This window comes from Malurus melanocephalus, unplaced genomic scaffold (assembly GCF_030028575.1).
Source record: "Malurus melanocephalus ecotype Western Australia unplaced genomic scaffold, MMel_1.1 scaffold_38, whole genome shotgun sequence".
Taxonomy (NCBI): domain Eukaryota; kingdom Metazoa; phylum Chordata; class Aves; order Passeriformes; family Maluridae; genus Malurus; species Malurus melanocephalus.
Window position 1 is genome coordinate 576,516 of NW_026623270.1, and position 14,357 is coordinate 590,872.

Sequence of the window (14,357 nt, forward strand, 5' to 3'; positions counted from 1 at the left end):
ACCGGGGGGTGTATGTGCGGAGCTGTGCTCTCCTCCACAAAATCCCCAGAGATTCCCCACCTGATCTTCTGTTCCTGCATCTCAACTTTTTACTGGGAATCGTGTCAATACCTGTCACTAGCTGACTTGCTAACAAACCTGTCTTAGTCTGTGCTAAGCACAAAGCTTTCATCCCTCCTCTAAACATTTGGTGGCATTTAGAGAATAAAAATAGGTAAAGGCATTGCTCTAGCCCTCTGATGAGAATATGTGTAGGGGAGAAAAAAAACAACACAAAGAAAACAAGATGATGCACAACTACACAAAGMCAAAATGAGTCCTCACTTACTTTTATTGCTGATAAAACCAGTGCTTTTAAGATTTATGAYTAAACATAAAAATGGATTTCATGCTTATGGGGCTCTGTCTGCTCCCCAATATTCACTCAGTAGCAAAACCACATCTTTCAGATACTCTGCAGAAGAGACAAGAAAAAACAACTCAGTATTATTTTGGAAAACCTATTCCCAGAAAATTTCTAGTTCAAAAGGATACAAAAAGGATACCTTTCTATTACATTTATGTACAAAATAATGGAGCCATATCTTTACTTCTATACCTACAATAATAAATTTGGCTTCATGAAGTGAAGTTTAATTTTTGATTGAAGTATCAACTTTTACACTTCTATTTTGCTTTGAAATACTTGTGTCTGTTTCATATTTCATCAGGCTGCTCAAACCACATTTTTCCAAACTTTTGTTGCCATAATATCTGGAAACAGCTACTTACATTGTCATTGGCTTCTTTGTCTTCACAGTCTCATCCTCATCAGATTCTGGTAAGATAATTCAAATGGTCCTCTGTCACATTTCCTCATAACAGGGTAAGGAATTTACCTGGTYTCAGGTAATAAATTAATGAGGAAATACGTGGTGTCACATTTCTCCAGTGGTGTTTTGCTGGCAAACATTGATGACTCCTGGAGCAATGCTCTCTGTGAGGGGCTTATCAGACAGTTGGGATCCCTACAGGAAGAAGCTACAGACCTCCCAGGTCATTGTAGATGGGGAACTTCCTGGTGAATCCTTTTAGACACTCATCAAAAGGAAATGGTGTAACTTTGTTGAGAATGGCAATATTAGTGTAAGCTTGGTGATCCAGAGCAGTTTTTGGCACAGAGACAGCTTGGCCTTCTGAAAAACAGCAGATGATAAAGATTAAAGAGTGTGAAGAGCTGGACAGCTTTCCTGTGTAGGTGGTCATTTATATTCATTGGCAGACATCTAATTTGAGACTGAGTTATTGCATATCATGGATTGCCTTTTCCATGGATTGCCCAGCTCTTTGAATGAGGAGATGCTGGCAGTGCTGCAAGTATGCCCTTTGTATCCCCACAGGAAGRTCACCTGGCTGCAAGGATGTCCAGGTTTCTCATGGATCAGACAGAGCTCAGCAGCAAAAGYTCTTAGGCTCAGATGATGTTTTGCTGCTCTCAGTCCTATTGCCATATCCCAGGACTGGGATATGGGAGTGCTTGGGGTGGAAGAGTTCACCATCTGAACAGCCCCTTGCACTGCTCACCTGTGGAGCAGGGACAATGCAGCATTTCCTATGGGTAAGCACCTTGAGACACGGATTGCTTTTGGTGAGGTGAGCTTGTCTCGTGATAGAAATCAGAGACCCCTTGCTGGCGACTCTTTCCTCCAAAAAACCCACCCAGCATGSCATTGGTGCAGTGGGATGTCACAGYRCCAGGCTTCRAAASAGAATTACAGCAACAACACAGCAGCCATTGCATACAACACTCAAAATTCTTTGGTGYCATGTAATTACAACATGGTGCAGTCAAATGGTTTAATGCTCCAATTCCACTCATTGTCTGAAGTGAATTGTAATCCATGGATAAGATACACAGTGCAAGCACTCTGTTAACACAATCATTCAATGAAATTGCTCTTCACTCCCTCAGTTCAGGCAAGACTGACCATTCCCATGGACTGCAAGCAGGCAAATCCCTACTGCTGTTCCTGAAGATACCATCCAAACCTCCACTGAGCAAAATGTAGGCCATTCCTAGGAGGCCAGGCTAACTGGGAGTGTTACTCACTTGTTCCAATTCTAGTGATTTAAAACCAGAGTCTTTCCCCAGGGTCCTCATGTGGGTGGGACTCACCAATACTGAGTCACTGTCCTTCCTCTTCAAAACACAGAGAAAAGGCATACATGCTGTGTAGCAAGCAGTGGTTTTTGTGCTCACCTGATCTTTCCAGGGGCTGCAGAGATTGGTGCATTATATGGACAGATATAATCTGCCCATGTCTCTTGAAGAGAACTGTTCAATGGCACCTGGCAGCAGAGTGTGTCAGYAGTGGTGGCTCTCTGGTTGAAGACTTCAGGTCGTCTGTTCTTCCCAGATATCAGGAAGAAATCCTTTACTGTGAGAGTGGTGAGGAGCTGGAACATGTTGTCCAGAGACATTGTGGATGCCCTATCACTGGAAGTGCTCAAAGCCAGGTTGGATGGAGCCCTGAGTAACCCAATGGCATCCCTGCCTGTGGCAGAAGGATTGGAACCAGGCGATCTTTAAGGTGCCTTCCTACACAAACCATTCTATGTTTCTATGATTTTCCTGTGATCAACTAAAAAAAAAAATAAAACTAACAGGGAACAACAAAATAATAACCACAAACAGAGTTACTACTTCCTTATTTTTTGAAACAGGTGATAAAAAATCCAAACTCAGTCTGTCCCAATTTGAACTACTATAACTGCCTTTTCATGGAATGCTCAATACTGGAAGAATCCCTCAAACTTAAATCTGTATTGGTAGTCCTCAACAGAACACTTGTTTAGAAGAATTCCAGACACTAAGTGAAGATTTCCAAATCTTCTCCAAGATTTCCAATTAACTGACATTAGGATCAAGATAATAGAGAAACTATTATGTGGGTGGCAAATGTTTTCTTCTTATAGTGCCATTCCTATAGTGGTAAAAGGCAGGAAAAAAAAAGAATGTTGGAAGAATAAAATATTCATTGGCATGCCTATACTGGAAAAAGGATAACTTGGAATAATGCCAAGAGATTTCACATTATTTTACTATTGTAARATGAAGAAGATATAAAAACCCACATTATAATCGTTCTTCTGATAAGGTTTTACAGCTCTTCAAAGTGAAAAGTACTGAGGGAAAATTATGTTGTTTATATTARCCATGATATAAAGCATCACAAAAACTGTAACACGTAAAAGCAGYGATTTGTTCACTGCATTAAACTCTAACCAGCATAACAGCCTGCATGTTTTAAATCACACGGTAATTTTGAGTATTTAAATAAATGGGATATGATTAAATRTACAAAACCAAAAAATCAACCATAATGACTGAAAAGTAATCAGCAACTCATTTTCCTGTGYTCAAATATCAGAGCGATGAACTCTAAGAAACTGAATTCTGCACTGTAGTGTATTTCATCTTGCAGAACTGAGCCCGAGACATGCAATTACCATAAACACTCAAAATAAGTGAATATTTAAAGAATACATAGACGCCTTCCAAAGATCATGTATTGTAACTATGCCTTCAGCTAGATGGTGTGCAGCAGATGTACACAATTTCCTTCAGCTGATGGAAAGCATGACCCCCACAGATTGCTATGCTATTAAGTACGCAAAAAGGCAAAGCCTCCCTAGTATTCATTCATCTCCTACACAGCTCTGTCTTTTCACAGCTTATTTGAAGGATAAATATATTTTCCATTTCTTTAGTTACACAATTGTCTGACGCAGCTCCAAGCACATGCCAAACACAGTTTCTGCTGTTGTGGTAAAGAGAAAGTGGCTGATGTAAGATAAGGTGGTGAAGGAGTGACTGTGGGCTGGAGCTCTGCACACTGCTGGGCTGTGCAGGCACTGTGGAATGACATGGGGAGCATTTCAGAACTCGTGTTGGATTGCAATTGGATGTGCTTTGGATTTATATCTTTTACTTTTTTTCAGCTACTTCCTCACCAGCTGCCATCATCTCAGCCAGAATATTTCTGGTTTTGAAAGCAACTGCTGGTTGTACTGAGCAGACTCTTGGATGACCACTTGCCATCTCTCCTTATTCCCTTCCCTGGAACAAACCAACATGAAAACTGAGTCACGAGGATACAAAGAGATAAATCTGGCCCAATCTTCTGGCCCACTCTCTATTGTTCTTGTTGCTGACCAATTTCTCTGCACTTACCTAGGGCATTATTATTCCACCTCATACCTAACATTTTCACACCTCATGCCCTGATATGCTCAAACACTCTTGCTCTGTCCTACTGAACTACAAATCCTGGAAGCAATCATGAGAGTGGAATAGAAGCAAAGCCAGTGGTGGTGAATCCCAAGTTTATGACAGGGTCTGGAATGTTGAATGGTTTGAAAGCAAAAGGTTCATAATCAAAGATTGAGCCGTTACCTATCTAAAAGTTCAGTCACATCAAAAAGGAAAAATATTTACAGAAAATGTTTCAGTCATCTCAAATAAGAACATCTGAGAACAGAAAAAGAGATTACAGGACCAAGAACAAYATGAAAATTGGGACACCAGGCCAAAAGCTGGGTCAATAAGAGGAATAGGAATGATCCAGTCTGAGGTGGAAACAAGACTGTAAAATTTTAATGAAATTAAACTCAGGGAATGCCTAAAGTCTGCAGCCTACTGGGTAATTATCCAGTTACAAATGCTTTTACTTTGTTAGACTAAAGTAACTTTAGTAACTAAAGCAATTATCCACTTACAAATGCTTTTACTTTGTTAGACTAAGAAATTCTGAGGTTTTAGCACAAGAACCGTCTTGGGATATTCTTTTAATGCACAAAATGTCGAAGTGCATCTAGCTTTAGGATGTCACTAAAACAGTTGTTAAAAGAATGTGTGATGTGACTGCCTGAGACTGAAGGCAAGGCAGACGATGACCTCAGTGAATCAGGAGGTCTGTTTCAGCTTTATATTCCCACAGGAAATYTACACTAAAATACATCTACAGCTTTGAAATTACGCATTTAGAGACAGCTGCAAGGTTGAAATCCTCCCTGWAAAAGGAGCATTCTCTGTAGTTCTTTTGGGATGGCAAAAGGAGCAGCAGAGCCAACTCTGCGAAGCAGTATTTTCTCTGCATGGAGGATCATACCTGGGTTCTCATTTATCCCTGGGTTTTACCARTCACTGGTGCTAGAATGTGAGTATCCTATCTTTAAAAACAGAGATCCTGCCAATTTATCCTTGCAATATCACTTAAGAAGCATAGTCKCAATCCCTTACTGCAAATTCTAGTCTCTGGCAAGTTTGGGATGTSTGACAATAAAAATTTCTTATTTTCCAATATTCTTTTTGCATAAGCTGAGAAAGTAAGATTGATGCAGTTATGGTGATGAACACTGGTAGAGAATAATAATTAGGGACACAGCAGAGATCTCATTGCTAACATAAGTGAAACAGCTTAAAAGAAAACCAGAATGGTTTGTTTCAGTCTCTCTGTAAGAAGCTGTTCAGACAGAATTGGCATTCCAGAATCATTCTATTTTTATAAGTATTCACAAAGGTCAGTAGAAGAAAAAAAAAAAAATTAAAATCTTGTAAAAATTAAACCAGAGTTTTGAAAGAGGAAAGATAGACAAATCAGAGAGCAAATATAATAAGTGAATATTTGAATAAGTAGCAAGAGCACATCATCTACAATTTCTTGCTTGTGAATTTAGATTACAGACTGATTCACAGGAAAATGTCAGTGGTTGAATTKCAATGTAAAAAAATTCTACATCTCCCTGCACAAATACCTACAGTTAAGTTTTTATTCTGCCAGCCCTGGAAGCTGAGATACACAGAATGGAAGCTCAGAGTGTCAGATCCTGAGATAAGAAGGTTTAGTGCACACACACACACAGACATATACCCCAGTGTGCATGGGATATAAAGTTGCCCTTTATATTTTGGGGTGCATCRTTCATCACATTTTAATACTGCAAGTAATAAAAAGACCCTTTTTTCCTTATTTTCTTTGGTAAACACAGATACAAAAACATCCTTTTTCTTGATGAACTGTGTGTTTGGATCACATTTGATCACTGAGGATTCCAGTTGCTAAACACTCTTGTYCTCAGCTGTGCCACAGCCTGTGGAGGGGACAAACATCTATTACTACAATTACTGGAGCAAAAATAAATAAAAAAATAAATAAAAATCAATAAATAAATAAGCAAGTATGAGTATAACCAAACATCATTGTATCATATTCATACAAATTGTAGACATTTAAGAAAATAAAGAGGATGTTAAATATGAAAATAAATTCTTGCACTGCTCACCAGTGAATAAGTAATATTGACTTATAACATGGAAGAAAGACTGAGGAAGTCAAATGGACAGATTGTTGGGTGGATTTCAACATTATTTGTATTTAAGAGATGYATCTTTCTGGTTTACCTTAAAGAGAAAATCAACATAATCATAGTACCTCYTAGCATTAAAAGCAGTGACTTTGTGAAACTTCAAGTAGTTTTGAATGTATATCAGAACACACAGGCTTTCAAAATTTGTTAAAGACCAACAAACTGGAAGAAATAATTTAACAACTATAGTCTACAATAATTCTYCATGACATTTCTAAAACCATATTTCCTCTTTTGTTTAAAAAAAAATCATTCAGAGGCTTATATTTTTCAACAACTGGAGCTAAGTATTTTACTCTGACTGTTGCTGATGAAAGAGAAACATTTTTAATTGTACTTTCCCCTTCAGCATCCAGTCCYGACTTTTAAAAAATACGTTGAGAGCAAAGAGCAAGAAGGAGAGTGCTCTTTGACACCCTGGGTACCAGCAGAGAAACCATCAGTTCATTAAAATTTAGAAACAACATTTAGAGAGCGGTAGCTGTGTTAGAAAAGTCACACAATTTTCTCAGCATTCTATGATAAAAAGAGCTGGGAAAAAGAATTATAAGAAGAGATCAGGGCAGATCAAAAGACTTATTTGATGGTTTGTATTCCCCAGTACAGAATTGCATACAAATGAATAAATGAATACAAAAAATACTTTTATTCAAACAGAAACTGAAAACATAGAAGCCTAAAGATCCTATTTTCATAGACTAAAAAGTTATTATAGACAAAAATTTCTTCTAGAAGTGTCTTGGCTTATATGGAATTGAGGGTTAAAATAGCTATGAGGGATGGCCTAAAAAAAGTTTGTTATATCCTGCACCATTTAATCAGTTTCAGCTGTAATAGAGATAAGTCTCGCATATCTTTAAAAGCTGATATTAAGAAAGGTCTTTATAAAATGAAGACCCAGAGAAGTCGTGTAAAACAAGGCAAAGGAAAAGATGATTCACCTCAAAAGAAAATTACTGTGTGCCTTGTACAAAACCTTTTCAACTCCAGTGAAAATATTCCCTTTAAATGACAGTGCACCRTATTGATCAAGAGAGAATTGGAAATGCTACAGTAATAACTCGTAAAGTGCAATTTAACACAATGGGGGCAGACAGGAAATTGTAGATCTTCACAAATTGGCTAAAGTGATGTATTATTTAACTAACAGGCAAGGAACTCCATTGCAGTAATGAATTACAAAGAATAGCTGAGAATTACTGGAGAAACAGAAGCATCAAAAGCTTCCTAGCACTGTAAAACTTCTATTTTCCACAAAGGAAAGACAGAGACATTTGGTTTTCTATCAGCCATGTTTGTATTGTGAATCAAGAGAGTTAATTTATAGATTTAAAAATTCTTAATTTGATTTTGGCAATGCTTTAGATGTAATCCGACTTACCTAAARCAGAGGCTAGACAAAATTAGGAGAATAAAAAGCAGTTATATTTATTGAAGGGCCTTCAGGTACATTTAAGGTAGTCACAGCTTACCCAGGGGCTACTCCCAAAATRGACAGTCAGTCACAGGTTTTTCATGCTTTATAAGTTTTGTMCATTTGCATATCRGRGGTTAATCCTCCAATTATAGCGTCAGGTAATGAAGTCATTTMCTCCAAGTTCAATCCCCCCAATTCACTGTTGTTTACATATCTTGGGGCCTGGGACAGTAAAGTGTCCTTGAGTTTTGGGCCTAGAGAGGAATTGTTTTGTCTAAAAATGGGAGAACAATAGCTTAGTACTGTATATGGAGTCTGGAATTATTCACTAAAGAATTACAGGATTACAGATACATGAAAAACATGGAATCTAAAATCCTAAGGGATCACAAGTTTTTTTCTTTCATCGCAACCTGTATTCACCACAATGCTGTTTTTGAAGTTTAATATGCAAATTGCCCTTTTATATTCTGCCCATGAGCATTGAAGAAAGCCCTAGTCAACAAGGTTATCTTGCTGAGTGAAAAATGTAGGATCAAATCTCTTCCAGTTTTCAAGAAGTCGTATTTGGATACCATATGAAGTGACATATAAAATATACCTGGTGTTGTATAAAATATAATTTTCTTTAAACCTGAAATAACTCTTTTGTTATTAAATTTTTAACTTGATTAGATTGGATTGCTTTGATTTCTTTCATTATACCAACTTTCTCCGTTAATGACCTATTGCAAAGGTGGGACTGTACTTCATCAGGTGTTTGAAACTGCTGCTACTGCTGAAATGGGGCTGTGTTCATATTATTTTTTTAAGAAAGCATCTTTTCGTTATATAATCTGAAAGATGGATGCAAACCAGAGTTCCATTCTTCTTTCCCCAAACACAATCTGCTTTTAAGCTGCAAATCAATCCAACATGTCTCAGATGTCTGCCTCCAGCTGACTTCTCCCTTTAAACATAAACAGTGCAGATTCCCAAGGCCTGTTACTCTGACAACCCTATAATGCCATCCTTTAGACTCTCCAAGCTCTGTAAATCTTCATTCCATCACAGCTTGAAASGGACCAGTCTATTTTCATTGCTCAAGATATGGAAAGCTATAAAACCAGCTTCCACGGTAAACTCATGAAATTGTTTCCATATGACCTAAGCACCCATCAATGAAGCAGATAAGTTGCAGCTTTTAACATCTTGTTTCATTTGCAATCTAATTATCCAGAGCTGTTTCATATCTGCAACTGGGGAGGAGAGCCCCRTTAATTTCTGTAGTGACTCAGCCTGAAAAACTGCAGGCCCAGTACAAGAAGAGGTGACTACATGCACTTGTATGAGGCACACCAGGTATTTGACAGATGGCCTTTTAGCATCCTTCAGTATCTAGAAATACGTGCATTGGTGCAAATCACCAAACTCTAACATATGGAAAAGCATGCAGGGGACTATGTGCTTAATGGAGCCAGCCAGYTACCATCTTCAGGAGATTAATATTCATTTTTAGCCTCAATTCCAAAATTTCCAATGCCCTGCCATAATGCAGTGAGATTTCCGTTTTTCAGACAAGTAGTAACCTAGAAAAAGGCCATTACTTGTCACAATAATTAGCAGCTACAGGCTATACATTCAATGTCTTCTTTTTTTCTTTAATTAGAGGCGAAGGAGAGACATTAATAATTTGATGTAGTGGAAGCTGAGTGCCTTTTTCAGTCTTAAAAACAATGCAAAGAGAACACTGTTTATTTTAAAGGGGGCTAAACGCATGCTTTGCTAGCAGCAAACACGATGTGCTGTTTCCATAGAAACAGAGGTTGGTATTATTAAAAGAAGAGAGGCATTCTGTGGCTGGTTCTCCTGAGGGACCCTCATTTACAGCTAGCATTGGGTAAACTGGGTAAGTGAGTTTTACCACCTGTTGTTAAAGATCRTTAGATATGCCTCTTTAAAGCTTTATTAACTCTCTGCTAATTCATGACCAAAGTGTGAGGAAAATCATTATCCCCTACCTATAGGTTCTTCTGGAGTATATTTTACATTAAAAATCAAACCCAAAGTCATACTCTCCTTTAAACTGAGTTGGCTTTRAAGGATGCTACTTGCCATTATCCTGGTAAAAGAACAGAGATATAATTTTCTCTCTATCTCACAATGAAATATATTTTCCTCCTGTTGAAGACTTCAAAGACTAGATGCCTGAACAAAGAGAGSAAGAGGAAATTTCTGAAATTGGAAAAATCTAGTAGTAACAAAATAACAAGGTGTTATTTCAGAAAGTTACTGAACATGTAAAATTAAAGTTATGCATCTATCTATTGCCTCATATGTCCTGTGGTTAATCCAACTTTTTCATGCCATGAGATGCTTTCAGATGTGATAACGTTCAAGTCTATTTTTGTCAGTGCTCACTGATTTCTATACACTGATGTTGTTAAAGTCATTGCTGCTCTTGGCCTTTTCAGCTTTCAGGACTGACAGAGTAAATAGCACATTGGGAAAGGTATGAAAAAGAGTTCTCCATCTCCATGCTCTGAACACAGTATGTTAGGTGCTAAAAAGCCAGTTAATCATGTTATARCATCCTGTTGTGCTACATAAAAAATGTAAGGCTGGGTTAGTGAGAGGAGGCTGGATCTGAACATTTTTTACTATCACTTTTCTTTGAATTTTGAAGCATAAATTCTTCGTATCTTCTACAAATCACAAACTGAGCTGCCCATGTTTTCCAGTTACTCCTGAGGCCATAGGAAACACTGGGCTTGGTAAACTACACATTTTTATTAATTATAAACTTTTCCAGTCAAGGAAGATGAGTAACTTTTGCCAAATGTGGGAACCACACAGCCATCATGATCTGGCTAGTGTTCCAGGATTTGTACATAATCCAGAGGTAAATGGTTTGAAAGCCTGATATAAAACATAGGTCTGGATTTAGCAATATTAAAAAATTCTTAGAACTAATATGAGACACTTCACAAACTGCAATCCTCCTTTGATGCCCCTCTCTTTTTTTGTCCATCTGAAGTGATACATCTTTAATAATTCCACAAGAACAGGAAGAGGTGGCAACACTGTCAGCACAGTGATTATGGTGTGTGAACTTCCTATCTTGATGTTGCTTATGGAAGCTTTGTTTCAGTGTGTTTCAAGCAAAAGAAAAAAAAAAAAAAGCTGCTTTGAAGTATCTGCTACAGAAGCCAGATTATCACTTGTTTTCTGTTTGCTGTCACACTTGAAAATGAAATTCATAGAAAGACAAGTTAATTATATGTTTCCAATCTTCTGCTCTTCAGTGGGAAAAAGAAGGGCAACGTGCACATGGGAAGAACATATAAAATTATTTGTGTCTTCCTCTTTTGCTCTCAAACAGCTTCTCTTTTCACTCTGTTTGCCAGGGCAGTTAGCCAGCACTGCTCCTAAAGCTGCCTCTTGCAGGAGGTATCATCTCTTAAGTCTTCCTACCCCAGCATGAGGACCTCAAAGAGGACCACACTAAGCTCTTCAAAATATTAATTAAAGTTGACAAATGCCAAAGCCTGGATATGCTGATGAAAAACGGTAATGCAAAGGAATTTGGGTAGATAATGTAACTACGGAAAGAAACTGAGACTTAGACTTGTTCTGCATTATAAAGTCTGCCCAGACTGGAGAGACTCGGTGAGTTCTGCATGGCAGTCCACTGTACTTGCTGGCTTCTGCTCTGAGGCTTCCAGTTATGGGTCAGAGGGATGAGAAACAGAAGCGAGGGTCCTTCAGGGAGCAAAAAGAGAGTTATCAGAAAACACCTACTTGTTTGCTGTGAGGTATAAAAACTGAGGTCAAATTTCTGTTCAGACAAATGCCATCCTGAAAAAACAACATAATATGTCAACAAAAGAGAAAAAGATCAAGCTGCAGTAATTTGGGAAGAGATAAATTCATGCATACATATATGTGTAAATCCCTAGTATATATGTAGCACCTTCAGCAGGAATGGAGAGTGAACTGAGACTTAGCTGTGTCTGCTTGAGACATCTGGACACCCATYCAAGCTCCAAGAAAGGTAGGCAGAATGCAGATGAGCAGATGTGTGTGTTTAACACTTTTCTGYTGCTCAGAGTCTGTGGGAAGGTGAGCAGCACCTCCGCCCTGCCAAAGCTGCTCTGATCTGCGTCAAGCAGCTGCTGCCTGCAGATGGGCAGAGCAAACATCTGGCACCCACCAAACACAGCTGGGCTCTGCTCACCCTCGGGGRACAAAGGAGATGCCACCCCAGAGGAACAGCTGGGTGCGCCCAGACTGCTGGGTGCTCATCAGACAAATCACAGGCAGGAATTGGGGTAGGGGACAGAGCAGCCTGGTGATCCAGGTGAGCACAGTGTGAACCACCGAACTCCAGTTCTGTCCATCCAGGAATGCCCTGGAGAAGGGTGGCACACGAAGAGAAAAAGACAGTAAGATAAATCTGCCCATCCTTTCAAGAGGACACCCTTCAGGTTTCATTTTACATAAAAAAGTTTTCTTAGGGCAAGGCAAGGAAAAGCTCTCGCGGGAAAAACATGATTTCATTTTCAAAGAAAAACACTGTTCATAGCAGAACAAAATTTAGAATTCAAAAAGCCAGCATTTRACATTTAGGAGAAGCCTGTACAACCTTAATTATTTCACTGTATGCCTACAAACTATGACACACTTTTATGATGTCCTTTTTTTTAACCTTCTCATTCAGCACAAGATTCTCACGCTGCCAACAGCTATTTAATATTTGCTTTCTTCTTGTTTTTCAGTGTGCAGCTCACCAAATGTCATTTACTGCACTCCATAGCCTCATCTGAAGGTGGAATTATCCCCTATAGGCTGCATTTCCCCTCACTATGGTATCTGAGTGCCTCTTAGACCTGAATGTACTTCTTTAATATCCATGCAAGGTGGGAGGAAGCAGTTATCTCATCTTCCAAGACGAGTACCTGGACATGGGAATTAGTTTCCTATGAGGACTTAGGATGTAATTAATAGCATCTGCTTTTTAAATACCCTGCCATTTAGTGCCTGGCCCATCACAAACAGAGCAAAGAGCATCATTAGCTAACCAAAGAAAAGTATTGGTGAGAGGAGAACAGACTCAACACTGTTTTTCCAAGAATGGGAGATTTCCATTCCCCTTAAGATTCACTGCCAGGGACCTAACTCTGGGATAAAATGAGGGAGAACCAGGCCATGAATTCAGTGCCATTCTTCCYGTGTTCTGTAGTCCGTAGGTAATAGCTTTTCTCTACACTGGAGAAAATAAATTTAAATSCTTCTTCTGCATAACTAGATTTAATTTGGATCAAACCTAATTGGATATGACAGTACTGAAATGGAAAACAAATCTGTCGTGTCAYAACATCACCAGGTATTGCAGTACTTGTAGGTTTAGAGGGAGTTTTTTACTCCTCAATCCCTGCTGCTCTCCCACTGCTGCATCCTTGCTGTGGAGCTGAGACCTGATTCTGTGGAYTTTTTGCTAGGAAACTCTTCCTTCCTCCTCCCCTCAAAAGCAAGGGATTTTCAAACTGAGCAATGTTTTCTGGGCTCCTGACACTATGGATGCAGGAGGAGAGCCCTGTACTCAGTGCAGCAGCACAACCTGGAAAAGCAAGAGGGCTGAAATCAGGATCCAGAGAGTTTGGGCAGCGCAGGACAGGGCTGGGCCCCCAGYACAGGGCTTCCAACTGGCATTGTTGACAGTTCAGTAACAAAGCACAGTAGAATGCATTTATTTTCAGCAGACACTTCTTTCTATGGCRTTTATATACTGTCCAAAACTAGTCTGAGCTGTCAGTCTTGCCCCATGAAGCTCATTTTATGTAACWACCTCTTCACCAGATCAGGAACTACAACCTACCTTTCCTGCCTCCCTGATGCTGGCCTCAGAGAGCAAAGCTTTTCCCTTTTGATCAGAAATTTTGAATCAGAGCTGAGCCTGTTTTRTGAACCCAGCTGAAGCTAACCTGTGGAGCAGGATTTATGCAGCTCTGAACTTTCAAGCTGTAAGTGGTTCCTTGCACAAACACAGCAAAAAGGAGATCTAGCTATGTATACCTCTGAATATCTTCCTGGACATTTCCTTAGGACAGATATTTTAAAGTAAAGAGCACTTAGTAACCTTGGCTGGCCACACTATAATAGCTACCTTTTTTTTTTTCAACATGTTTGCCTTTATACATTGAAGGACAGCTCCTGTTGAATTCACTTGAGCCTGATGTGTAGTAACACAGTGAAATAACCAGAGCTAYAGATGGAGCTGAAAAGAGGAACAAACAGCTGGGAATCTTGTATATTCTCACAAATTATTCCATCTGATGACTTTGAAGACAAAAATTATGTCTGAAAAATTGACTTGAATATAAACTGAAGCTTTGAAACACACAGCAGTATTTGTTGCAGAGCAAAGATCTTGTTTGGGTAGTATATCTTGAATTTTAGTGCTTGCAATGTAAAGACTCTTGAAGAAGATACTTGAAAAGGAATGAAGTAAAATAAAAAGGAAGATAATAAACCATGACTCTAAGTCTGACAT